The sequence below is a fragment of the Oncorhynchus nerka genome, linkage group LG23, assembly GCF_034236695.1.
Source record: "Oncorhynchus nerka isolate Pitt River linkage group LG23, Oner_Uvic_2.0, whole genome shotgun sequence".
Lineage (NCBI taxonomy): Eukaryota > Metazoa > Chordata > Actinopteri > Salmoniformes > Salmonidae > Oncorhynchus > Oncorhynchus nerka.
Genome location: NC_088418.1, coordinates 15,338,155 through 15,366,066, shown reverse-complemented (window position 1 = coordinate 15,366,066; position 27,912 = coordinate 15,338,155). Strand labels below are relative to the sequence as shown.

At 44.5% G+C, this 27,912-nt stretch overlaps 1 pseudogene; it reads left to right on the top strand.

Moving 5' to 3' along the window:
* The first annotated feature begins 409 nt into the window (after positions 1-409).
* Positions 410-27,912, top strand: LOC115107182 (LIM domain-binding protein 3-like; annotated as a pseudogene).

Below are 27,912 nucleotides of genomic sequence, written 5' to 3'. Positions count from 1 at the left end.
TGTGGTCTCCTGTGTGTGAGGGATCACTCTGCTCTGGGTCTCCTGTGTGTGTGGGATCACTCTGCTCTGCTCTGTGGTCTCCTGTGTGTGTGGGATCGCTCTGCTCTGCTCTGGGTCTCCTGTGTGTGAGGGATCGTTCTGCTCTGCTCTGTAGTCTCCTGTGTGTGAGGGATCGCTCTGCTCTGTGTCTCCTGTGTGTGTGGTTCTGTGCGTGCATGCATGTGGGCGTGTGCGTTTGTGTGTTTCAGATGCTCCTCAGATGCCCCCCATCGTCCCCATCGTCAGGAAATAACAGGTAAAGAACGCTGGAACACAACAAAGCTGAGAGATGAAAAGTACTGTGAGTGAAGGAGGAAAGCGGTTTCAGTAGGACACTAAGGAAGAGTGTGTGTTTTCTCCAAAGCTGAAGATGGCTACGAACACAGTTACTCTCAAAGGCTTGGCACCATGGGGCTTTAGACTACAAGGAGGACAGGACTTCAACATGCCACTAAGCATCTCCAGGGTAAGCGAACACACATGTTCACGTTGGTTTAAAAGCTGTGTTAGAGTAACTTCTGATGTGAGATATAGTGATTGTGGTATGTGTGTATTATGAAATGACGTAACGATTTGTGACAGACGCTGAGCAGTGACCTGACAGAGACACTTCTAAAATACGCCTCTCTCTGTCTCTGTCTCTGTCTCTCTGTCTCTATCTCTCTGTCTCTGTCTCTCTGTCTCTCTCTCTCTCTCTCTCTCTCTCTCTCTCTCTCTCTCTCTCTCTCTCTCTCTCACACACACACACACACACACACACACAATTCAATTCAATTTAAGGGCTTCATTGGCATGGGAAACACATGTTAACATTGCCAAATCAAGTGAAATAGATAATAAACAAAATTCAAAGAAACAATAAACATTACTCTCTCTATCACTACTCTCTCTCTCCATCACTCCTCTCTCTCCTCTCCCTCTCTCAATTCCAATTTCAATTCAATTTAAGGGCTTCATTGGCATGGGAAACATATGTTTACATTTCCAAAGCAAGTGCAATAGACAATCAATCTTCTCTCCCTCTTCTTAATGAACACAATAATAAAACCTATGGAATTTTAACAATATAATAAGTCTATTATACCAGAATAAATCAAAACCTGTATGGTTCTACAAAGAACCTTTGAAATTGAGAAAAGTTGTTTATAGAACCATTCTCCATAGAGGTTCTATAGAGCCCTCCAAAAGCATTGTAACCATAGCAGAACCCTTTTTTGGTGCTATATACAGTTGAAGTCGGAAGTTTACATACACCTTAGCCAAATACATTTAAACTCAGTTTTTCACAATTGCTGACTTTTAATCCTAGTAACAATCACTTGTCTTAGGTCAATTAGGATCACCACTTTATTTTAAGAATGTGAAATGTCAGAATCATAGTTGAGAGAATGATTTATTTCAGCTTTTATTTCTTTCATCACATTCACAGTGGGTCAGAAGTTTACATGCACTCAATTAGTATTTGGTAGCATTGCCTTTAAATTGTTTTACTTGGGTCAAATGAACCAGACTACGTCTTGTGTTTGCGCCGTTGAATTGCGACTCCACTTTGTCTCTATACTGACGTTTTGCATGTTAGATTGCCTGAATAACTACACTGTTTGTATTCGGCCATATTTCCAGTCATCTTGCCATGATTAAATGCGGTGGTGTTGTTGCCTGAGGCTACCCAGAACATATCCCAGTCCAAGTGATCAAAGCAATCAAAGCAAGTGTGGAATCGGACTGGTCAGACCAGCGTTGGATAGACCTAACCATTGGTGCTTCCTGTTTTAGTTTCTGCCTATAGGAGGGGAGTAACAAGATGGAGTCATGGTCAGATTTGCCAAAAGGAGGGCGGGGAGGGCCTTGTATGCATAGCTAAAGTTAGAGTAGCAGTAGTCGAGTGTGTTACTCAATATGCTGATATAATTTAGGGAGCCTTGTTCTCAGATTAGCTTTGTTAAAATCCCCAGCTACAATAAATGCAGCCTCGGGATATATGGTTTCCAGTTTTCATGGAGTCCAGTGATGTTCCTTGATGGCCGTCTTGATACCCGCTTGCAGGTGGTTATACACGGCTGTGACGATAACCGAGGAGAGTTCTCTTGGGAGATAATATGGCCAGCATTTGATTGTGAGGAATTCTAGGTCAGGTGAACAAAAGGACTTGAGTTATTGTATGTTGTTAAAAATACACCATGAGTCATTAATCATGAAACATACATCCCCGCCCTTCTTCTTACCAGATAGATGTTTGTTCCTGTCCGCACGCTGCACTGACAATCCACAACAGCATGTCCCCAGCTATTCATGTCCCCATGAAACAGAGTATGTTATAATCCTGGATATCGCTTTGGAAAGCAACTCTTGCCGTAATTTTGTCGCCTTTGTTAACTAGGGACTGGACATTAGTGAGTAATATACTCGGAAGCGGTGGGAGGTGTGCCCTCATCCGAAGCCTCACTAGAAGACCGCTCCGGCACCCTCTCCTCTGACAGCGTTGTTTTGGGTCGGCCTCTGGAATCAGTTCAAATGTCCTGAGAGGTGCAGACAAAGTATCCGCTTTGGGAAAACCGTATTCCTGGTTGTAGTGCTGGTTGTGCTGGTAAGTTGACGTCTCTCTGATACCCACTAGTTCTTCCTGGCTGTATGTAATAACACTGAAGGTTTTCTGGGTTAACAATGTAAGAAATAATACATTAAAAAAAACAAAATACTGCACAGTTTCCTAAGGACTAGAAGCGAAGCTGCCATCTCTGTCGACGTCATCTTTATTGTTGCCTTCCCTGAGACCTGAAGTGGTGTTGTCCTTGGGTTGGTGTTAGTGAGCATGCTGGCTACTGTTTGTTTTTCTCTGATCGTTAATGTCTCCTCACCTCAGTGCAGCCAAAGACGGTCTACTGACAAGATACCCGAGTCTCCACTCTAACAATGGGAATCAATGCCCGCTAAGGTGGAAGGCAGGCGGGAGGAGGTGGGAACATTCTAGCCAATGAGAAGGCAGATACACATGAGTACAACAGGCTGCATATAAGTGGATGCGTGTTGTGCCTGTTGTACTCATGTGTATCTGCCTTCTCATTGGCTAGAATGTTCCCTCCTCCCGCCTCCCGTACGGACTCGGTAGAGGCGAAGGTCGAGAGCCGTGCATCCACCGAAACACAACCCAACCAAGCCGCACTGCTTCTTGACACAATGTCCACTTAACCCAGAAGCCAGTCGCACCAATGTGTTGGAGGAAACACTGTACACCTGGTGACTGTGTCAGCGTGTACTGCGCCCGGCCTGCCACGGGAGTCACTAGTGCGCGATGGGACAAGGACATCCCTGCCGGCCAAGCCCTCCCTTAACCCTGACGATGCTGGGCCAATTGTGCGCAGCCCCATGGGTCTCCTGGTCGGGGCCGGCAGCGACAGAGCCTGGACTCGAACCAGAATCTCTAGTGGCCTTGGACCACTGTGCCACTCGGCAGGCCCAATCTGATTCATTCTAATGGTGTGTACTTCTTACAGAGAATATATTAAGAGTTTTGGCTCTGAAGGTGGGGTAGTTGGGGAGTAGGGAAGGGGGTAGTTGGGGGAGTAGGGGGGGTTGGGGGCAGTAGGCACGGGGGTAGTTGGGGGACTAGGGGAGGGGGTAGATGGGGGAATAGGGGAGGGGGTAGTTGGGAAAGTAGGGGGGGTAGTTTGGGCAATAAATTGAAGGCCTTTTTCAATAGCGCACAATCGCTGCAGCTGTACATAGTCTATTGGTAAATAGCCCACCCATTTTCACCTACCTCATTCCCATACTGTTTTTATAGTGTTTTTATTTATTTACTTTTCTGCTCTTTTGCACACCAATATCTCTCTCTACCTGTACATGACCATCTGATCATTTATCACTCCAGTGTTAATCTGCAAAATTGTAATTATTCGCCTACCTCCTCATGCCTTTTGCACACATTGTATATAGACTGCCCCTTTTTTTTCTACTGTGTTATTGACTTGTTAATTGTTTACTCCATGTGTAACTCTGTGTTGTCTGTTCACACTGCTATGCTTTATCTTGGCCAGGTCGCAGTTGCAAATGAGAACTTGTTCTCAACTAGCCTACCTGGTTAAATAAAGGTGAAATAAAAAATAAATAAAATAAATTAAAAAATGGGTTGGAATGCTTTAGGGGGGTGATCATGTGTGTTATTGAGGGAGAGGTCCTGAGATTCGAGACTCAGTATGAGCTGAATCAGGAGGAAGCATGACGTCCTTTACAATGAAACATATCTTTACTCAGTCTATAATGCTCATTAGGTGTTTGTATCAACGTTTTTCTCTGATTTTTTGTTGTTGTTGGAATGAATAACTTAGTTCACATCAGCATTTTCTGCTTTAAGATGTTCTTGTATAACGGCCCGGTCTTGGCACTTCAAAGTTGGGTTTGAAAATGTTGCTTGTTTGAATTATCTTCAAACGAACTAAAACTGTTTGGGATAAAAGTTGTTTTTCTTTTTAGTTGTTTTTAGAGGAATCAGCAGTAGACCTTTTCTGTATCGGTCAGCATCAGTCCACTTCAACCACTCATCTGATTCCTGTTGCTGTGATTGCTGTGTTAGAAAGCGGTGTTTCTTTTGTCCAGCGAGCTTCTCACTGTGTATCTTAAGGAGTGTGACAGTTCAGTTTCATTAAAATGTTGACTTGTCACTATTATACCACTGCATACCACTGCTGACTTGCTTCTGAAGCTAAGCAGGGTTGGTCCTGGTCAGTCCCTGGATGGGAGACCAGATGCTGCTGGAAGTGGTGTTGGAGGGCCAGTAGGAGGCACTCTTTCCTCTGGTCTAAAAAAAAATATCCCAATGCCCCAGGGCAGTGATTTCTCCCCCCCCCCATATCACCCTGTGTAGGGTGCCGTCTTTCAAATGGGACGTTAAATGGGTGTCCTGACTCTCTGAGGACATAAAGATCCCATGGCACTTATCGTAAGAGTAGGGGTGTTAACCCCAGTGTCCTGGCTAAATTCCCAATCTGGCCCTCAAACCATCACGGTCACCTAATAATCCCCAGTTTACAATTGTCTCATTCATCCCCCTCCTCTCCCCTGTAACTATTCCCTAGGTTGTTGCTGCAAATGAGAATGTGTTCTCAGTCAACTTACCTGGTAAAATAACGAATAAATAAAAAATATTATATATGGGTGCTAATCAATGTTGATCCATCCTGGTGTACCCTAGTTTGTTCACTCCAGCCGATTATCAATTAGACAGTAGTTTATCTGATTGGTTTGAAGGACAACAGACACTCGGTACATTTACCTTTAGATAATCACTGTCTGATTATTTACCTCATAGATTACCTGAAATATACAAGGACTAAGGCTTTATGAATACGGTCCACAGTCACAGTACTACGAATGATGAAAAGGAAGGATGAAATGAAAACCTGCTAACTAGGTGGGTCCCCAGGGCAAGAGTAGAAAACCAGCTTATATTCATGAGCTTGCCTTGACTGACAGCTCTTTGAAACTCAAGTGACTTGGTGCAGTGAGCAGTGTTGCGTAAAGCTCATCTCAAGCTAATTTGGTGATACACAAGGCAACTCAAACATTGAAATTGTATAAATTATATGTTTATGCATCTCCCGTTTGGCATGTTTCTTGTGATGTGGTTCACAGCAGCACTGACAGATGTGTTGATTTGACGACTGAGTCAGAGTTTTGAAGGACTCTTACCCCCATTTTGTTCCATGCTGGCGGCTGAAGACCTAGCTAGGAAGTAGTGCTGAGTGATTGACTCAAATGTTGGTTATTTTTTGTTTTTTAAACAACTAATTGACTGATGTCGGTTCAGTTATTTTAATTACAATTAGTTCGTTTTTTATTCTTCTGTGAGCTCAATGTGCAAATTGCACATCACTTCTCTAGAGATAAATCAGATTCAGATTGAACTCTGCGATGTCAACTGAACAAAAATATAAACGCAACATGTAAAATGTTGGTCCCATGTTTCATGAACTGAAATAAAAGATCCCAGAAATGTTCCATATGCACAAAAAGCTAATTTTGTGCACAAATTAAATCCCATTTTATTTGCCACATGCGCCGAATACAACAGGTGAAATGTTTACTTACGAACCCTTAAAACCTGTTGAGTGTAGGGGGCAGTATTTTGATGTTTGGCTGAAAAACGTACCCAAATGAAACTGCCTATTCCTCAGGCCCAGAAGCTAGAATATGCATATAATTGTCAGATTAGGATAGAAAACACTCTAAAGTTTCCGAAACTGTGAGTATAACAGGACTGATATTGCAGGCGAAAACCTGAGGAAAATTCAACTAGGAAGCGCCTCTTATTTTGAAACCTCCCTGTTCCATTGCATGCCTTCCCTCCATTTAAAGGGGTATCAACCATATTCCTTTCCCTATGGCTTCCACATGGTGTGAAGTCTTTAGACATAGTTTCAGCCTTTTATTCTGAAAAATTAGCGAGAACGATCACATCGCCAGTGGATGGCTGGGTGCCAGCAGAGTTTTGCAAGCGCCAACAGCTTGGAGCATAACGCGCCAACCAAATGGAGGTATTTTGGCTATAAAAATAATCTTTATGGAACAAAAGGAACATTTATTGTGTAACTGGGAGTCTCGTGAGTGCAAACATCCGAAAATCATCAAACATAAGCGATTCATTTTATTGCTTTTCTGACTTTCGTGACCAATCTACTTTGCTGCTAGCTATTTGTAATGTTTTGTCTGCTGAGAGAGATGTCCTTACATAAATGCTTGGTTTGCTTTCACTGTAAAGCTTATTTGAAATCTGACACGCCAGGTGGATTAACAACAAGCTAAACTGTGTTTTGTTATATTGCACTTGTGATTTCATGAACATTTTATATTTTTAGTCATTTAATTTGAATTTCGCACTCTGCAATTCAGCGGATGTTGACGAAAATGATCCCGCTAACGGGATGGGTGTGCCAAGAAGTTAACCAACAATACAGTTTTAAGAAAACAAATGAAATAGAAATATAACAAATAATTAATAATAATAATAATAATAATTAAGGAGCAACAATAAAATAACAGTAGTGAGGATATATAAGTAATTTTTCCAACAATTGTTTAAAGACAGATTATTTCACATATAATTCACTCAGTGCCTCTTTGCTTGACATCATGGGGAAATCAAAAGAAATCAGCCAAAACCTCAAAGAAAATAGAGACCTCCACAAGTCTGGTTCATCCTTGGGAGCAATTTCCAAACGCCTGAAGGTACCACGTTCATCTGTACAAACAATAGTACACCGGTATAAACACCATGGGACCACGCAGCCGTCATACCGCTCAGGAAGGAGATGCGTTCTGTCTCCTAGAGATTAACGTACTTTGGTTTTTACTTTATTTCATTTGTTTGTATTTTGAAGAAGTCAGACAGCGGCTCTACAGAGAAGAGATTAAATAACACTTAACAGAGAGACGTGATCATGAGATGAAATAACACAGAACAGAGAGACGTGATCATGAGATGAAATAACACAGAACAGAGAGACGTGATCATGAGATGAAATAACATTTAACAGAGAGACGTGATCATGAGATGAAATAACATTTAACAGAGAGACGTGATCATGAGATTAAATAACACTTAACAGAGAGACGTGATCATGAGATGAAATAACACAGAACAGAGAGACGTGATCATGAGATGAAATAACATTTAACAGAGAGACGTGATCATGAGATGAAATAACACAGAACAGAGAGACGTGATCATGAGATGAAATAACATTTAACAGAGAGACGTGATCATGAGATGAAATAACACAGAACAGAGAGACGTGATCATGAGATGAAATAACACTTAACAGAGAGACGTGATCATGAGATGAAATAACACAGAACAGAGAGACGTGATCATGAGATGAAATAACACAGAACAGAGAGACGTGATCATGAGATGAAATAACACAGAACAGAGAGACGTGATCATGAGATGAAATAACACTTAACAGAGAGCGTGATCATGAGATGAAATAGATCATAACGTGATCATGAGATGAAATAACACAGAACAGAGAGACGTGATCATGAGATTAAATAACACAGAACAGAGATGATCATGAGATGAAATAACACAGAACAGAGACGTGATCATGAGATGAAATAACGTGATCATGAGATGAAATAACACAGAACAGAGAGCGTGATCATGAGATGAAATAACACTTAACAGAGAGACGTGATCATGAGATGAAATAACACAGAACAGAGAGACGTGATCATGAGATGAAATAACACAGAACAGAGAGACGTGATCATGAGATGAAATAACATTTAACAGAGAGACGTGATCATGAGATGAAATAACACAGAACAGAGAGACGTGATCATGAGATGAAATAACATTTAACAGAGAGACGTGATCATGAGATGAAATAACACAGAACAGAGAGACGTGATCATGAGATGAAATAACACTTAACAGAGAGACGTGATCATGAGATGAAATAACACAGAACAGAGAGACGTGATCATGAGATGAAATAACACAGAACAGAGAGACGTGATCATGAGATGAAATAACACAGAACAGAGAGACGTGATCATGAGATGAAATAACACAGAACAGAGAGACGTGATCATGAGATGAAATAACACAGAACAGAGAGACGTGATCATGAGATGAAATAACACAGAACAGAGAGACGTGATCATGAGATGAATCATGAGATGAAATAACACAGAACAGAGAGACGTGATCATGAGATGAAATAACACAGAACAGAGAGACGTGATCATGAGATGAAATAACACTTAACAGAGAGACGTGATCATGAGATGAAATAACACAGAACAGAGAGACGTGATCATGAGATGAAATAACACTTAACAGAGAGATGTGATCATGAGATGAAATAACACTTAACAGAGAGATGTGATCATGAGATGAAATAACACAGAACAGAGATGTGATAATATACAAATGTAAGCAAGCTTTGAAATTATTATGTTTTAGTCAAATATTATATCTGTTTGGGCTTCTTGCGGTCAATTTTCAGTCTACAAATTATTTGTAATTTTGTTCCGGGCCCCGGCCATCCACTCAAGAAAATATCAGCCCGCAGCTGAATTTAGTTTAGTATCCCTGTACTAGGGCAAAAAACAAATGTGCACCCCTTGGGGTCCCCAGGGCCGACTTTGGGGAACGCTGGATTAGTAATTCTGTGGACTGTAAACCATGGCTTGGGGTCCCCAGGACCGACTTTGGGAAACGCTGGATCAGTAATTCCGGGACTGGAAACCATGGCTTGGTGCTGGGTCTACTGTTGAGACTGGGGACCGGGAACCAGGAACTGGGAAGGGGAGAGGGGAGGAAGGACAAACGGAGGATCAAGCAGACACAAATTGGAGCCCTAGAACCAGAAGTCAATGGTGGTACTTCCCTGTGGCCTACTCGCTCCGGGTGCAGGTCTGATCTTTGGTCCCTCCTCCACCCCTTGTCTGGCAGTCTGGTGCTGGGTCTGGTGCTGGAAACCGGGATGTGGATTGGTGTTTATGCTGATATTTGTTCTGGATCTGCAAAGGGGAGTGAGGACAACCTGAGGAGCAAAAAAACACACCTGGAAACCCAAGACCAGGGGGTCTTTGGCCCTTCCTCCATGCCTCTTCTGGTGTGATGATGAATGATTCCTGGTTCTAGACAGGTTCTGTGAGAAGGATGGAGAGAGAGCAGGGGGTGGTGGTGGGGGTGGTGGAGAGTATGCCCATTGGCCTGGGCAGGTGTTGGAGGAGGAGCGATGCGGAGGCAAGGCTGGATGCTGGAGGACAGAGGGAACAAACAGGGCCAGACCCACCTGGCCATGGAGCACTCAGAAATAGTTGGCAGGTGTGTTCAGTGTGAGTGCATCCATGGGGTAGTTCTCTTTACATACCTTGTGCCGGGTAGGGATGGATTCCCTAGTGGGGAGGCAACCATGGGTTTGATCATTCCGTTGCAGGCGTAGCGGAGGGCCTCTAGTGAGTTGTTTGTGTTTTTGACATGTCTTAGCATGCCTCCTTCACTGACTTGATGGTAGAAGGGGGGGTACTGGGAGGGGTGGAGCCGGATTGTAAGGTTCGGGGGTCTGGACTGAGGCTGACCGGCTTGCTGCTGTTCGGGATCAGGGGCAGGAAGAGCTAAGGGGGATGGATCTGGGTCACTAAGGAGCAGGAGGAGGAGTCAGGGGCAGTAGGGGTTATGGTTAGAGGTCGACCGATCAATCAGAATGGCCAATTAATTAGGGCCGATTTCAAGTTTTCATAACAATCGGAAATCTGTATTTTTGGACACCGATTTGGCCGATTTTTGTATTTTTTATTATTATTATTTTTTTACACCTTTATTTAACTAGGCAAGTCATGTTTAACTAGGCATTCGCGTAAATCTATGGCAATGTATGGTAAAAAAATTCTGTAATCACTGCCAAAGGAGATTCTAACATTCACTCAGGAGAGTGAATACTTATCTAATCAAGGTACACTATATTTACAATAGTATGTGGACACCCCTTCAAATAGTGGATTCGGCTATTTCAGCCACACCCGTTGCTGACATGTGTATAAAATGAACACACAGCCATGCAATCTCCATAGACAAACATTGACAGTAGAATGGCCCGTACTGAAGAGCTCAGTGACTTTCAACGTGGCACCATGATAGTATTCCATCTTTCCAACAAGTCAGTTCATCACATTTCTGCCCTGCTAGAGCTGCCCGGGTCAACTGTAAGTGCTGTTATTGTGAAGTGAAAACAACGGTTTAGAGCAACAACGGTTCAGCCACGAAGTGGTAGGCCACACAACAATACGGAACAGGACCGGTGAGTGTTGTAGCATGTAAAAACACTCACTACCGAGTTCCAAACTGCCTTTGGAAGCAACATCAGCACAAGAACTGTTCGTCGGGAGCTTCATGAAATGGGTTTCCATGGCCGAGCAGCCGCACACAAGCCTAAGATCACCATGCACAATGCAAAGTGTCAGCTGGAGTGGTGTAAAGCTCGCCGCAATTGGACTATGGAGCAGTGGAATCGAGTTCTCTGGAGTCATGAATCACGGTTCACCATGTGGCAGTCTTGCTGGACGAATCTGGGTTTGGCAGGATGACAGGAGAACCCTACCTGCATAGTGCCAACTGTAAAGTTTAGTGGAGGAGGAATAATGGTCTGAGGCTTTTTTTCATGGTTTCGGCAAGGCCCCTTAGTTCCAGTGAAGGGACATTCTAACTCTACAGCATACAATGATATTCTAGGCAATTCTGTGCTTCCAACTTTGTGGCAAAAGTTTGGGGAAGGCCCTTTCCCGTTTCAGCATGACAATGCTCCTATGCACAAAGTGAGGTCCATAAAGAAATGGTTTGTCGAGATTGGTGTGGAAGAACTTGACTGTCCTGCATAGAGCCCTGACCTCAACCCCATCGAACACTTTTGGGATGAATTGGAACACCGACTGCGAGCCAGACCTAATCGCCCAACATCAGTAACCAACCTCACTAATGCTCTTGTAGCTGAATGGAAGCAAGTCTCCGCAGCAATGTTCCAACATCTAGTGGAAAGCCTTTCCAGAAGAGTGGAGGCTGTTATTGCAGCAAAAGTGGGGACCAACTCCATACTAATACCCAAGATTTTGGAATGAGATGTTTGATGCGCAGGTGTCCACATACTTCTGATTGTGTAGTGTATATTAATATTGTATTTCTCATGTATAAAAACATAATACTACATCTTCAGCTTTATTATTTCAGAGTGTTCTGTGTAGATCGTGGACAAAAAATTTACAATTAAATCCACTTTAATCTCACTTTGTAACACATGAAGAAATTCATTCTAAAGACACTGTACTTATGCGTTATGTTATTTTAATGATAACATATTCACTTAGGATCTCGCTTGCTGAAGTCCATAAGCCTAAAAAGTGATGAATGCAACAACCATGACTCTGTCACTAACAAACAGCCATGGGTAATATAACGTCACAATACACTCGAAAGGCACACTGGGAAATATTTGAATACGGTTTTACAATAAGCAGTGTATTAATTTGACACTGCTACTGTGTCTATATGGATCCACAAACTCAACACTTTCAGTATTGATTTAACACTCTGTGTGGATTTATTCAAATCAAAATGTATTTGTCACATGCTTCGTAGCAACAGGTTTAGACCAACAGTGAAATGCTTACTTACGGGTTATTTTCCAACAGTGATACAATAAAACATAGAAATAGTGACAAGAGGAATACACCAGTAGATAATGAAAATAAATAACGAGTAAAAAATAACATGGCTATGTGCATACAGGGAGTACCAGTACCGGGTCGATATGCAGGGGTAATTGAGGTAGCTACGTACTGGACATATAGGTAGAGGTAAAGTGACTTGGCGACAGGGTAGATAATAGACAGTAGCTGCAGCATTAGTGGGTCAGACATTTGATTAGCTATTTAGCGGTCTTGTTTAGAAGTGTTATGGCTCGAGGGTAGAAGCTGTTTAGGTTCCTGCAGGTTCCAGACTTGGAACAGTCTGTGTCTTAGGTGGCTGGTGTCTTTGACTATTTTTGGGGGGCCTTCCTCTGACCCTGGATGACAGGGAGCTTGGCCCCAGTGATGTACTGGGCCGTACGAGCTACCCTCTGTAGCGCCTTGTGGTCGGATTCCAAGCAGTTGCAATACAGCGAGACAACACTGGAGAATTTGCTGTGCTATTTTCCTGTGTGTGTGTGTGTGTGTGTGTGTGTGAGAGAGAGTTTGAGAAGTTTCTCTTATATTACATGCCTCTGTCTGTCTGTCTGTCTGTCTGTCTGTCTCTCTCCCTCTCCCTCTCTCTCTCTCCCTCTCTCTCTCTCTCCCTCTCTCTCTCTCCCTCTCTCTCTCTCCCTCTCTCTCTCTCTCTCTCTCCCTCCCTCTCTCTCTCCCTCTCTCTCTCTCTCTCTCTCTCTCTCTCCCTCTCTCTCTCTCTCTTTCTCCCTCTCCCTCCCTCTCTCCCTCTCTCTCTCTCTCTCTCTCTCTCTCTCTCTCGATAACTCCAGGCACTATGGCTGCAGAGGGCAGTCTAATCCAGGGTGACAACATTGTATCGATAGACGGTCTCAGTACAGAGGAAATGACGCACCTGGAGGCACAGAACAAGATTCAAATGTCTTCCAATAAACTGAACCTCACCATGCAGAAGTAAACACACACACACACACACATGCATGCACGCACACACACACACATGTACTCTTGCTCTTAAAATACTTAGAAGATAACACGCTCAACTACATAATGCAAAAAATGTGTTGTTGTGGTTCTGAATCCAGATCGAAACGTTTTCCCATGGCAATGCCCAGAATGGACTCTCCCATGCCAGTTATCCCTCACCAAAAGGTAAACACACACAAAAGTTTGTGAATTTCTGTCTGCCCGTGTGTGCATGTCTTTGAACAGAAGATGGGAATCAAGGCTGTGTGTTGGCGCCCTCTAGTGTTCCTAGTGCAGTTGTAGCAGCTTCCACAGTAAAGAGCAGAGGATCCTCCGAGCCCATATTCATGTCATTCCCCTTGACCACGCCCACAAATTGGGGAACACAAACATTCTTTCCAATTGACCCGAAAGAGCCAACTTTGTCTTATTTTACAGAAATGCCGAAAGGCTGTTGCATTGTTGTTCATTGTAAATGTAGCCAGGGTAAAAAAAACTCAACCTACGGTTCGTAATGTTCCCAAGTAAGGCAATAGAGGCTCGGAGAAGAGCCCTGTCTGTCTGTGGCTTCAGGCAGTTTGTGGGAGAGGCGGAAATGTGGGGACCCGGTTGTCGAAGTAGGCCACACATAGCTATGTCTGTGGAGAACATTTCATCACAGGTAAGATATTTAACTTGTTTAGTGTAGTTCTTTTGTAACTCTCTCATGAAAAGAGCCATGAGGGACGCCCTGCAATATTACATTTTGCTACGTAGTGATAATGTAAGAGAGCAGACAATGTTGAATAGTAATCTTTAGACATGTTGAACTTTTGTTGCCTGCCTGCCTGAAATATGTCTCTCTAATATGTTAAGTTACCACCTCATTTTGTGGGCAGTGAGCACATAGCCTGTCTTCTCTTGAGAGCCAGGTCTGCCTACGGTGGCCTTTCTCAATAGCAAGGCTATGCCCACTGAGTCTGTACATAGTCAAAGCTTTCCTTAAGTTTGGGTCAGTCACAGTGTTCAGGTATTCTGCCACTGTGTACTCTCTGTTTAAGGCCATTCTTTCCAATGTGTCAAGTAATTATCTTTTTGTTTTCTCATGATTTGGTTGGGTCTAATTGTGCTGTTGTCCTGGGGCTCTGTGGGGTGTGTTTGTGTTTGTGAACAGAGCCCCAGGACCAGCTTGCTTAGGGGACTCTTCTCCAGGTTCATCTCTCTGTAGGTGATGGCTTTGTTATGGAAGGTTTGGGAATCGCTTCCTTTTAGGTGGTTGTAGAATTTAACGGCTCTTTTCTGGATTTGGATCATTAGTGGCTATCGGCCTAATTCTGCTCTGCATGCATTATTGGGTGTTCTACATTGTACACGGGGGATATTTTTGCAGAATTCTGCATGCAGAGTCTCAATTTGGTGTTTGTCCCATTTTGTGAAATCTTGGTTGGTGAGCGGACCCCAGACCTCACAACCATAAAGGGCAATGGGCTCTGACTGATTCAAGTATTTTTAGCCAGATCCTAATTGGTATGTTGAAATTTATGTTCCTTTTGATGGCATAGAATGCCCTTCTTGCCTTGTCTCTCAGCTCATTCACAGCTTTGTGGAAGTTACCTGTGGCGTTGATGTTTAGTTACCTGTGGCACTGATGTTCAGGCCGAGGTATGTACATATTTGTGTGTGCTCTATTCTAGGGCAACGATGTCTAGATGGAATTTGTATTTGTGGTCCTGGCGACTGGACCTTTTTTGGAACACCATTATTTTGGTCTTACTGAGATATACTGTCAGGGCCCAGGTCTGACAGAATCTGTGCAGAAGATCTAGGTGCTGCTGTAGGCCCTCCTTGGTTGGTGACAGAAGCACCAGATCATCAGCAAACAGTAGACATTTGACTTCGGATTCTTGTAGAGTGAGGCCGGGTGCTGCAGACTTTTCTAGTGATATATATGCTGCATCCCTGTCTCACCCCACGACCCTGTGTGAAGAAATGTGTGTGTTTTTTGCCAATTTTAACTGCACACTTGTTGTTTGTGTTACATGGATTTTATAATGTTGTATGTTTTACCCCCAACACCACTTTCCATCAGTTTGTATAGCAGGCCCTCATGCCAAATTGAGTCGAAGGCTTTTTTTAAATCAACAAAGCATGAGAAGACTTTGCCTTTGTTTTGGTTTGTTTGGTTGTCAATTAGGGTGTGTAGGGTGAATACATGGTCTGTTGTACGGTAATTTGGTAAAACTATCTGTCTGTCTGTCTGTCTGTCTGTCTGTCTGTCTGTCTGTCTGTCGGTCGTTTCCCTCATTGTTAATCTATCCATCACTCTTTATTTCTCTTAGCCTCTCACTACCATCCCCAAATCACTTGGCCCTCCATTTGCGCATTCACACCAAATGCGCAAGTGTCCCAAAGCTAAGGTAGTGAAAATGAACAAGGGTGTAGGGGCTAATTAGACCCTCCAATAGCCACTTCGGGCAAGGCTGCAGGCTTCAGAGCGAAGTGCTATCCCGACACAAAATAATGAGAGTACAGTTTGACACAAAATAATCTAGAATTATATGCCACAATTATACGCCACATGCATTTTCTTATGTCAGATTTTGAGACTTGACACATGTAACAGATGAAATACCTCCCAAATTAAATGTTAAAGTGTTACTGAGGTGTATATATTGTAAAACGACAGGGGGGATTTGTTCATTTGAATTTCATGCTGTTTTATTCCTATTTAAAAGTGAAACATGAATTGCATCATTCAAGTCACTAGTATGTCCCAAAGTTGGTTTTATTGATCCCTTCAACACTCTCTGGAAGTCACCGTCTGAATTTCGCAAAATGTGACAACAGAGGTCCCTCCCGAGGGAGTTGGTAGGGGCGAGGGGGCAGTTTGGGATTCACCATATCTCTCTTGGAGGGTGATGATGTTAGAAAAAGAAGAAGAAGAAGCAGAAGAAGAAGGTGCTGGAGGTGAAGAGGCCTGTGATTCTAACCTCCTAAAGCCTATTGAGCCACCCTCTCAACCCTGTACACTGCAGTGTCTCCCCCGAGCCAGAAGGGGCAATATAACTCCCCCATTGGCCTGTAGTCTGCACACACTCAGAGAGATGGCCCTGCTGCAAGGGAAGGTGTCAGGAGAGGAGTCTGGGGCTGCCAGATTGGGTAGAGAGGGGGCAAGCAGCGGAGTGTCATTCCTGGGGTAGGTAGCCTGGGTGCGTATAGGAAATGGAACCCTGTTCCCCGTAGAGTGCACTAGCTCCCAACCCCCACCTCCCACAACAAAACCTCCAAACTAACTGGGAAAAAACACTTCCTCCTCTCCCAACCACTGGGAACACCTGGAAATAAGGCCTTGTTGTACTACCCCCATGTTCTACTATGCTTGTGACTCTGTTCCTGTCCCCATCCCCTCCCCTGGTTATCTCCAGTCTGGGACAACTTGGGGGGGAGGAGTTAATGAGCACACACCCCTCAGAACATTCCGTGATTATACCGGAACACATTATGCTGGCTCACATTAGTTGTCGCCACCCGGAGTGGTAACGTGCACGCTCGGACACCCACCTGGACTGTCTCCAGGTAACACAGCACCACAGGGTCACACTGTCCGTGTGTATATGACGACTACAGTCATTCCACTGACAACGGGTGATTTAGTTCTTTGAGGAACGTCCTCTCACCTCATCAGTTCTTCGCTAAACTAAGCCGGGCCGGGGAGTGAAGTTAAGAGGTTGTACTGATCGGCATACGTTAAATGTGTCCGGTAACGTGTCGGTAAGCCTGACCGTATATCCCTAGTTCGGTACAGGTGACCCTCTTTTTGTAAGCTGACACAAACAAACACCAGCTGCTCCTCTCCATGCTGGAATGTTCCACTCTGGTTGAAGTGGATCCCAACCCCCCTCTCATGCAGTATCACACACACACACACACACACACACACACACACACACACACACACACATACACATACACATACACACACACATACACCTCCATATCTATATTCAGCACATAACCCCTAAACTGCTCCAACTATTTGGGTAGTGTGTGTGCCTCGGGGGCTTGAGCTAAGAGTAAAAACACCAGTTCTATTCTCTCTCGAAGAAAATGGACAATTAAGTATTCTTCTTCTGTCTGAGTGTGTGTACGCGCACTTGTGCATGTCTGTGGGGGTGTGTGTGTGTCATGTGATTGTGGAGCTCCTGTTCATATATATATATATATATATATATAGTTGTGTGTGATCACTGTGATATTTCCCTGGATTCCCTGCGACCCAGCAGACTGACAGACAGGAACAGGAGCTCCACAATCACATGACACACACACACACACACACACACACACACTGACACACACACATGACACACACACACAGACCCACACACATGAGACACACACAGACCCATAGTATGTACAGTATATATATATATAAACGCAAATGCTATTATAACACACAGAACGACTCCTAGAACTATCACCTTAATATCACTCTGATAATACCTTACTCTCTGTCTCTCTCTGTCTCTCTCTCTCTCTCTCTCTCTGTCTCTCTCTCGCTCTCTCTCTCTCTGTCATATTGTTACAGATCAATGCAAACACGGCTGGAAAGTCAGCACCACCTGAAAGTGGATCATTTGCATGAACAATGTTGAAGAGTGTGTGTGCGAATGCGCTTAGGTGTGTGTGCTGGCGTTTATTTCGTGAAATGGCATCTCATGCAAACACTGATCCATTCTCTGTTGATGATGCATTTCCAGCCAATTGTTATCGAAAATAGGTTCGTTACCCGAGGCTTTGATCAAAGCGTTGTACACTAGTGGCACCTGCTGGTCAAAACGCAAATTATTATAGATGACGTCGAACACGCTGTAGCTCGAGTCTTCTACCTTTTTGTCTTCTACCAAACCAATCAGCTGGTTGTTTGACGAAACAAAGCTTTGGACGTCATTGATCACGTGCTTCTGATAAAGTGATACATGCATCGGCACGCTGCTTCGACGTACACTGCTTAGCGATTTCGACGCATACGCATCCAACGTAACATCACTAAACCCCATATTTCATGGAGGGTTTCTATACGATTATAGACTTCATTATTTATTCATTATCATTTATGAATAAGAAGTAAACTGCTTATATACTAATGATGAACAGTGTAAATACGACTTATAAACCTTTATAAAGGGAAATTGTTACCCAGTATAACGTACTACTAGGGTAATAATACTGTAGATACTGAGATGACGTTTAGTGTTGATGAAGTCCAATTGTAATAACACTTATCAACGCTGTGCTGAAATGTTCTAAATATATATAAATATATATACATATATATATACATATATATATATATACTGCATTGTGTCATTTTCATCAGGGTATACCGTGTATGTGTTAGTGTATTCATAGGTACGCATAAATACATTTATCACCAGTACATGTACGCTGGACTATGTGTGTTTATGTGTGGGTACTCATTCTGTATGTTTGTTGACGTGTGCATGTACGTGCATTAGTAGTATACAGTATGGACGTTAATAAGGCATCACTACTACCTAGGAATGTACAGTGTGCATGTACGTGCATTAGTAGTATACAGTATGGACGTTAATAAGGCATCACTACTACCTAGGAATGTACAGTGTGCATGTACGTGCATTAGTAGTATACAGTATGGATGTTAATAAGGCATCACTACTACCTAGGAATGTACAGTGTGCATGTACGTGCATTAGTAGTATACAGTATGGACGTTAATAAGGCATCACTACTACCTAGGAATGTACAGTGTGCATGTACGTGCATTAGTAGTATACAGTATGGACGTTAATAAGGCATCACTACTACCTAGGAATGTACAGTGTGCATGTTTGCAGTGTGTGTGTGTGGTGGTGTTGTCTTTTACACCCTATTTACTATTAGCTGGCTTTGATTGGTTTAGTTTCCATTGCTTGTCTGTAGAATGTGTCAGAGATATTGTGTTTCTGGATCAGTGTGTTGGGGTGTGAATTTCCCTGACATCAAGGCTCATGCTCAGTGTCTTAGTCCTCAGTTGACATTAGAGTCAATGTATTACTAACACAGGTACTATATAATGAGTGTACTGGAGAGACAGACAGGTACTATGTAATTAGTGTACTGGAGAGAGAGACAGGTACTATATAATGAGTGTACTGGAGAGAGAGACAGGTACTATATAATGAGTGTACTGAGAGAGAGACAGGTACTATATAATGAGTGTACTGAGAGAGAGACAGGTACTATATAATGAGTGTACTGGAGAGAGACAGGTACTATATAATGAGTGTACTGGAGAGACAGACGGGTGCTATATAATCAGTGGAAGTGTACCGGAGAGACAGACAGGTACTATATAATCAGTGCTAGTGTACCGGAGAGACAGACAGGTACTATATAATCAGTGCTAGTGTACCGGAGAGACAGACAGGTACTATATAATCAGTGGAAGTGTACGAGAGACAGACAGGTACTATATAATCAGTGGAAGTGTACTAGAGAGACAGACAGGTACTATATAATCAGTGGAAGTGTACTAGAGAGACAGACAGGTACTATATAATCAGTGCTAGTGATTATCATAATGTGGGTAAACCCTGAAGTGCTGTTCAGGATGTAAACCCTCAGACAAAAAACATTTAAGTTATGTCTCTGTCTCTACCTCCCTGTCTCTGCCTCTCTGTCTCTGCCTCTCTGTCTCAGTCTCTCTGTCTCAGTCTCTCTGTCTCTGCCTCTCTGTCTCTGCCTCTCTGTCTCTGCCTCTCTGTCTCTGCCTCTCTGTCTCAGTCTCTCTGTCTCAGTCTCTCTGTCTCAGTCTCTCTGTCTCTGCCTCTGTCTCAGTCTCTCTGTCTCTGCCTCTCTGTCTCTGCCTCTCTGTCTCTGCCTCTCTGTCTCAGTCTCTCTGTCTCAGTATCTCTGTCTCAGTCTCTCTGTCTCAGTCTCTCTGTCTCTGCCTCTCTGTCTCTACCTCTCTGTCTCTACCTCTCTGTCTCTACCTCTCTCTCTACCTCCCTGTCTCTACCTCCCTGTCTCTACCTCCCTGTCTCTGCCTCTCTGTCTCTACCTCCCTGTCTCTACCTCCCTGTCTCTACCTCCCTGTCTCTACCTCTCTGTCTCTACCTCCCTGTCTCTACCTCCCTGTCTCTACCTCCCTGTCTCTACCTCTCTGTCTCTACCTCTCTGTCTCTACCTCCCTGTCTCTACCTCCCTGTCTCTGCCTCCCTGTCTCTGCCTCCCTGTCTCTGCCTCCCTGTCTCTGCCTCCCTGTCTCTGCCTCCCTGTCTCTGCCTCCCTGTCTCTGCCTCTCTGTCTCTACCTCTCTGTCTCTACCTCTCTGTCTCTACCTCTCAGTCTCTCTGTCTCTGCCTCTCTGTCTGTCTCTCTGTCCCAGTCTCTCTGTCTCTGCCTCCCTGTCTCTGCCTCTCTGTCTCTGCCTCTCTGTCTCAGTCTCTCTGTCTCAGCCTCCCTGTCTCTGCTTCTCTGTCTCTACCTCCCTGTCTCTGCTTCTCTGTCTCTACCTCCCTGTCTCTGACTCCCCGTCTCTACCTCTCTGCCTCTGCCTCTCTGTCTCAGTCTCTCTGTCTCAGTCTCTCTGTCTCAGCCTCCCTGTCTCTGCTTCTCTGTCTCTACCTCCCTGTCTCTGACTCCCCGTCTCTACCTCTCTGTCTCTACCTCTCTGTCTCTGCCTCTCTGTCTCTGCCTCTCTGTCTCTACCTCTCTGTCTCTGCCTCTCTGTCTCTGCCTCTCTGTCTCTACCTCTCTGTTTCTGCCTCTCTGTCTCGGACTCTCTACCTCTCTGTCTCTACCTCTCTGTCTCTACCTCTCTGTCTCTACCTCCCTGTCTCTACCTCTCTGTCTCTACCTCTCTGTCTACCTCTCTGTCTCTACCTCCCTGTCTCTACCTCCCTGTCTCTACCTCCCTGTCTCTGCCTCTCTGTCTCTGCCTCTCTGTCTCAGTCTCTCTGTCTCTGCCTCTCTGTCTCTGCCTCTCTGTCTCTGCCTCTCTGTCTCTGCCTCTCTGTCTCAGTCTCTCTGTCTCAGTCTCCCTGTCTCAGTCTCACTGTCTCTGCCTCTGTCTCAGTCTCTCTGTCTCTGCATCTCTGTCTCTGCCTCTCTGTCTCAGTCTCTCTGTCTCAGCCTCCCTGTCTCTGCCTCCCTGTCTCAGCCTCCCTGTCTCTGCCTCCCTGTCTCTGCCTCCCTGTCTCTGCCTCCCTGTCTCTGCCTCCCTGTCTCTGCCTCCCTGTCTCTGCCTCCCTGTCTCTGCCTCCCTGTCTCTGCCTCCTGTCTCTGCCTCTCTGTCTCAGTCTCTCTGTCTCAGCCTCCCTGTCTCTGCTTCTCTGTCTCTACCTCCCTGTCTCTGACTCCCCGTCTCTACCTCTCTGTCTCTGCTTCTCTGTCTCTGCTTCTCTGTCTCTGCTTCTCTGTCTCTGACTCTCTGTCTCTACCTCCCTGTCTCTGACTCCCTGTCTCTGCCTCTCTGTCTCTGCCTCTCTCTCTGTCTCTGTCTCTCTGTCTCTGACTCTCTACCTCCCTGTATCTGACTCCCTGTCTCTGCCTCTCTGTCTCTACCTCCCTGTCTCTACCTCCCTGTCTCTACCTCTCTGTCTCTACCTCTCTGTCTCTACCTCTCTGTCTCTACCTCTCTGTCTCTACCTCTCTGTCTCTGACTCTCTGTCTCTGACTCTCTCTCTCTACCTCCCCTCTCTCTACCTCTCTGTCTCTACCTCTCTGTCTCTACCTCTCTGTCTCTACCTCTCTGTCTCTACCTCTCTGTCTCTACCTCTCTGTCTCTACCTCTCTGTCTCTGTCTCTCTGTCTCTGTCTCTCTGTCTCTACCTCTCTGTCTCTACCTCTCTGTCTCTACCTCTCTGTCTCTACCTCTCTGTCTCTACCTCTCTGTCTCTACCTCTCTGTCTCTACCTCTCTGTCTCTGACTCTCTGTCCCTCTCCTACTCCTGCTGCACCTCTCTGTCTCTACCTCTCTGTCTCTCTCCTACTCCTGCTGCACCTCTCTGTCTCTGACTCTCTGTCTCTATCCTACTCCTGCTGCACCTCTCTGTCTCTGACTCTCTGTCTCTGACTCTCTGTCTCTACCTCTCTGTCTCTACCTCTCTGTCTCTACCTCTCTGTCTCTACCTCTCTGTCTCTACCTCTCTGTCTGTCTCTCTGTCTCAGCCTCCCTGTCTCTACCTCTCTGTCTCTACCTCTCTGTCTCTACCTCTCTGCCTCTACCTCTCTGTCTCTGACTCTCTGTCTCTCTCCTACTCCTGCTGCACCTCTCTGTCTCTGACTCTCTGTCTCTACCTCTCTGTCTCTACCTCTCTGTCTCTGACTCTCTGTCTCTCTCCTACTCCTGCTGCACCTCTCTGTCTCTGACTCTCTGTCTCTCTCCTACTCCTGCTGCACCTCTCTGTCTCTGACTCTGTCTCTCTCCTACTCCTGCTGCACCTCCCTGTCTCTGCCTCTCTGTCTCTACCTCTCTGTCTCTACCTCTCTGTCTCTACCTCTCTGTCTCTACCTCTCTGTCTCTACCTCTCTGTCTCTACCTCTCTGTCTCTACCTCTCTGTCTCTACCTCTCTGTCTCTACCTCTCTGTCTCTCTCCTACTCCTGCTGCACCTCTCTGTCTCTGACTCTCTGTCTCTACCTCTCTGTCTCTGACTCTCTGTCTCTGACTCTCTGTCTCTCTCCTACTCCTGCTGCACCTCTCTGTCTCTACCTCTCTGTCTCTACCTCTCTGTCTCTGACTCTCTGTCTCTCTCCTACTCCTGCTGCACCTCTCTGTCTCTGACTCTCTGTCTCTCTCCTACTCCTGCTGCACCTCTCTGTCTCTGACTCTCTGTCTCTCTCCTACTCCTGCTGCACCTCTCTGTCTCTGACTCTCTGTCTCTATCCTACTCCTGCTGCACCTCTCTGTCTCTGACTCTCTGTCTCTCTCCTACTCCTGCTGCACCTCTCTGTCTCTGACTCTCTGTCTCTCTCCTACTCCTGCTGCACCTCTCTGTCTCTCTCCTACTCCTGCTGCACCTCTCTGTCTCTCTCCTACTCCTGCTGTACCTCTCACCATCCTCCTCTCTTTTTATCTCTTTCTTTTCCCTCTCCTCTCTTTACATCTCTCTGGCCGTCTGATTCCCCTACAACCTGTGAACCCAAATACGGATCCGTATTGGCGCCTGCCCCCTTTATCCCACAAAACCCTACAAACCCTCCCAAAATTAGCCTTTATCCCTGACCCTTGACCCTGTGCCCCGACCCTATCCCCCTTCAGTCAGGAGTATTTGCCCAACTTTAACCCCATAGCTCTGAAGGACTTGGCTCTGTCCACCAATAAACCCATTGAGGTGCGCGGCCCGGAGGGAAGGCCACTATCATCCACGCTCTCTACAACACCCCCATATCCATGTACTCTCAGGATGCCATCATGGACGCTATTGCAGGACAGTCACAGTCCAAGGGCAATGACGGGTAGGAACACATACACACATTGCACAGGCACAGACACATGCAAACACGCACGCACAGACACATGCAAACACGCACGCACATGGATACAGACACACACACAGACACATGCAAACACGCACGCACAGACACATGCAAACACGCACGCACATGGATACAGACACACGCACAGACACATGCAAACACGCACGCACAGACACATGCAAACACGCACGCACAGACACATGCAAACACGCACGCACAGACACATGCAAACACGCACGCACAGACACATGCAAACACGCACGCACAGACACATGCAAACACGCACGCACAGACACACACACAATCCAGAGAGTACATTTTGTATTAAGAGTCACGCTGTATTTCTACACTCACACTTGTCACCCATCCTTTCCTTCCTTTTATTAGCTTACTGTAATACAGTAATATCAGGCTCATGTAATACAGTAATATCAGGCTCATGTAATACAGTATATTTACATTTACGTATATCATTTGGATCTGGTGTTTTCCATGTGGCTCTCTGTCCATGTGCCTAGCTATTTCTCTGTCCATGTGCCTAGCTATTTCTCTGTCCATGTGGCTAGCTATATCTCTGTCCATGTGGCTAGCTATTTCTCTGTCCATGTGCTTAGTTATTTCTCTGTCCATGTGCCTAGCTATATCTCTGTCCATGTGGCTAGCTATTTCTCTGTCCATGTGCCTAGTTATTTCTCTGTCCATGTGCCTAGTTATTTCTCTGTCCATGTGCCTAGCTATATCTCTGTCCATGTGCCTAGCTATATCTCTGTCCATGTGCGTAGCTATATCTCTGTCCATGTGCGTAGCTATATCTCTGTCCATGTGCCTAGCTATATCTCTGTCCATGTGCCTAGCTATATCTCTGTCCATGTGCCTAGCTATTTCTCTGTCCATGTGCCTAGCTATTTCTCTGTCCATGTGCCTAGCTATTTCTCTGTCCATGTGCCTAGCTATTTCTGTCCATGTGCCTAGCTATTTCTCAGTCCATGTGCCTAGCTATTTCTCTCGCCGTCTCTGTCTCATTTCCATGTGTCTGTAGTTTGCATCCAGTTGTGAAAAATGGTGTTTCAAGGGTTAACTAAGGTGTTTCAGCATGCTTTCAGGGGTTATTTAAGGTGTTTTAGTGTTCTCTCAGGGGTTAACTAAGGTGTTTCAGTGGTTAACTAAGGTGTTTCAGGGGCTAACTAGAGTGTTTCAGGGGCTAACTAAATTGTTTCAGGGGATAACTCTGGTCTGATGACATAAAAGGGAATGTTCTGAGTATCACTGGTCTCCCCCTCCTGTTCTAATCCCCCTAACACTAGACGAGGCTCCTAACCCTAACCCAGCCAACCATCCTCCCGGAGAGACCTACTCTAACATGCCTGATCCAATCAGTTGCCCATCAAGAACTTGATAGAATCAGGTGTATTAGAGCAGGGGTGGAGCAAAATGGTAAATACCCAGTAACTGTCTATATGTACTAGTGCCAAATAAGGGTTCTTTGGCTTGTAACCAGAGCAGAAGCCCTTTTTTTGAATGTTCTATAAAGATCCATGCTAATAAGATGTTAAATGGAACTTGTATGGTGCTATAAAGAACCTTTTCCTAAAGTCCCATTGAAAAGGTTCTACAGTGCATTCGTAATGTATTCAGACCCCTTGACTTTTCCACATGTTGTTACGTTACAGCCTTATTAAAAAAATGTATTCAATCCTGTTTTTTCCTCATCAATCTACACACAATACCCCATTAAGACAATGTGAGAACAGGTCTTTAGACATTTTTGCAAATGTATTCAAAATAAAACACAGATATAGCTTATTTATGTACATAAGTAATCAGACTCTTTGCAATGAGACTCGAAATTGAGCTCAGGTGCATCCTGTTTCCATTGATCATCCTTGAGCTGTTTCTACAACTTGATTGGTTATTACTGCATTGTCGGAACTAGAAGCACAAGCATTTCGCTACACTCTCATTAACATATGTTAATGTGTGTATGTGACAAATAAATTTGATTTGATTTGATTGGAGTCCACCTGTGGTTTACTGGGGCGATACAAAAAAAATGACCGCTGATACAACTCAAATCTGGACCCCCTAGAGCAGGGTTCCCCAACTGAAGGCCCCCTTTGGCCCGAGCAAAAATAAAATCATTTTTCTTTTCTTTTTTTTCATTGTTGGACATAACAGACTGTAAAAACACCAGAAATCAGCTCCAAGTGATTTTAATGATCTGTTCCCAAGTGTTCCCACACATAATATATACTGTACATGTGATTGTATACAAATGTAATTAAGCAAGGTTTGAAATTATGTTTTCGTCATATATTTAATCTATTTGGGATTCTTGACTATCAGTTTGAGTAATGACTACACAACCACTTAAGTAACTGTACTCAAACACATTAAGTACAAGAGGTTAAGTAACTGTACTCAGACACATTAAGTGCAGGAGTTTAAGTAACTGTACTCAGACATATTAAGTGCAAGAGGTTTCCTCAACATTTGTATTGGAATCCAGACAGAACATCCAACCGTTTACATTTTCATTCACTCTGCAACCTGCATTCATGATGACTGGCAGAGTTTGGATTAACATGTGGAGACTACCTGAGCAGAGTTTGGATTAACATGTGGAGACTACCTGAGCAGAGTTTGGATTAACATGTGGAGACTACCTGAGCAGAGTTTGGATTAACATGTGGAGACTACCTGAGCAGAGTTTGGATTAACATGTGGAGACTACCTGAGCAGAGTTTGGATTAACATGTGGAGACTACCTGAGCAGAGTTTGGATTAACATGTGGAGACTACCTGAGCAGAGTTTGGATTAACATGTGGAGACTACCTGAGCAGAGTTTGGATTAACATGTGGAGACTACCTGAGCAGAGTTTGGATTAACATGTGGAGACTACCTGAGCAGAGTTTGGATTAACATGTGGAGACTACCTGAGCAGAGTTTGGATTAACATGTGGAGACTACCTGAGCAGAGTTTGGATTAACATGTGGAGACTACCTGAGCAGAGTTTGGATTAACATGTGGAGACTACCTGAGCAGAGTTTGGATTAACATGTGGAGACTACCTGAGCAGAGTTTGCATTAACATGTGGAGACTACCTGAGCAGAGTTTGGATTAACACGTGGAGACTACCTGAGCAGAGTTTGGATTAACACGTGGAGACTACCTGAGCAGAGTTTGGATTAACACGTGGAGACTACCTGAGCAGAGTTTGGATTAACACGTGGAGACTACCTGAGCAGAGTTTGGATTAACACGTGGAGACTACCTGAGCAGAGTTTGGATTAACATGTGGAGACTACCTGAGCAGAGTTTGGATTAACATGTGGAGACTACCTGAACAGAGTTTGGATTAACATGTGGAGACATCCTAAACCATTTAAAGTGGAACAACCACAGCAACGGGTGCAAAAAACGAAATGATTGTATTAGTTTAGAAAAATGTATGTTCTTTATCTTTGTGTAGCATAAGATTCATCAATTATTCAATGTACAGTAGAGCATGCTGGGAAAAAGTTAATTTGTTATCATAACTTTTTTTTAAATGTAGTTGGGGATTTCTCATTTAGTTTTGAATCAGTACCAAGTAATAATTACTTTTCATTGACTTTGAGTTCAAGAGCTTCAGGATCCTGGCCCACCTCGCCGGCACAGAATACAGTCAGTACACCTCTACTCAACTCTCTCTCTCTCCTTCCCTCTTCATCCCCCTGTCGTCTCTGTACCTCTGACTTCATGCATAGATGTATTTTCTTCATGTTTTATGGATCCTCACCTCTCTTCTCCCTCCCTTTCTCTTCTTCCCCTCCGCCCCTCCTTTTCTCCCCCTTCTCTGTCTTCAGTGCAAGACCCAGATGAGGAGGCCCTGCAGAGATCAAGGTGAGGCACATGCACGCACACACACGTTCACACATGGACACACACACACACAGTCTTGTGGGGACACACAATTAATTACCCATTCAAAATACTATTTTCCCTAACCCTAACCTGTACCCTTACCCTAACCTTGACCCGGAAACCTAATCTTAACCCTAACACTAAACCTAAACCTAACCCTAAAACATTGACCCTCTACCTCTCTCTCTCTGTCTTTCTCCCAGGGATACGTTTGAGTCGGAGGTGAAAGGACCTCGCTTTCGCAAGCTGAAGAACTGGCCCAACGGTCTCTCAGCTCAGATCCTCAATATCCCTGAGACTCCCTTCTAA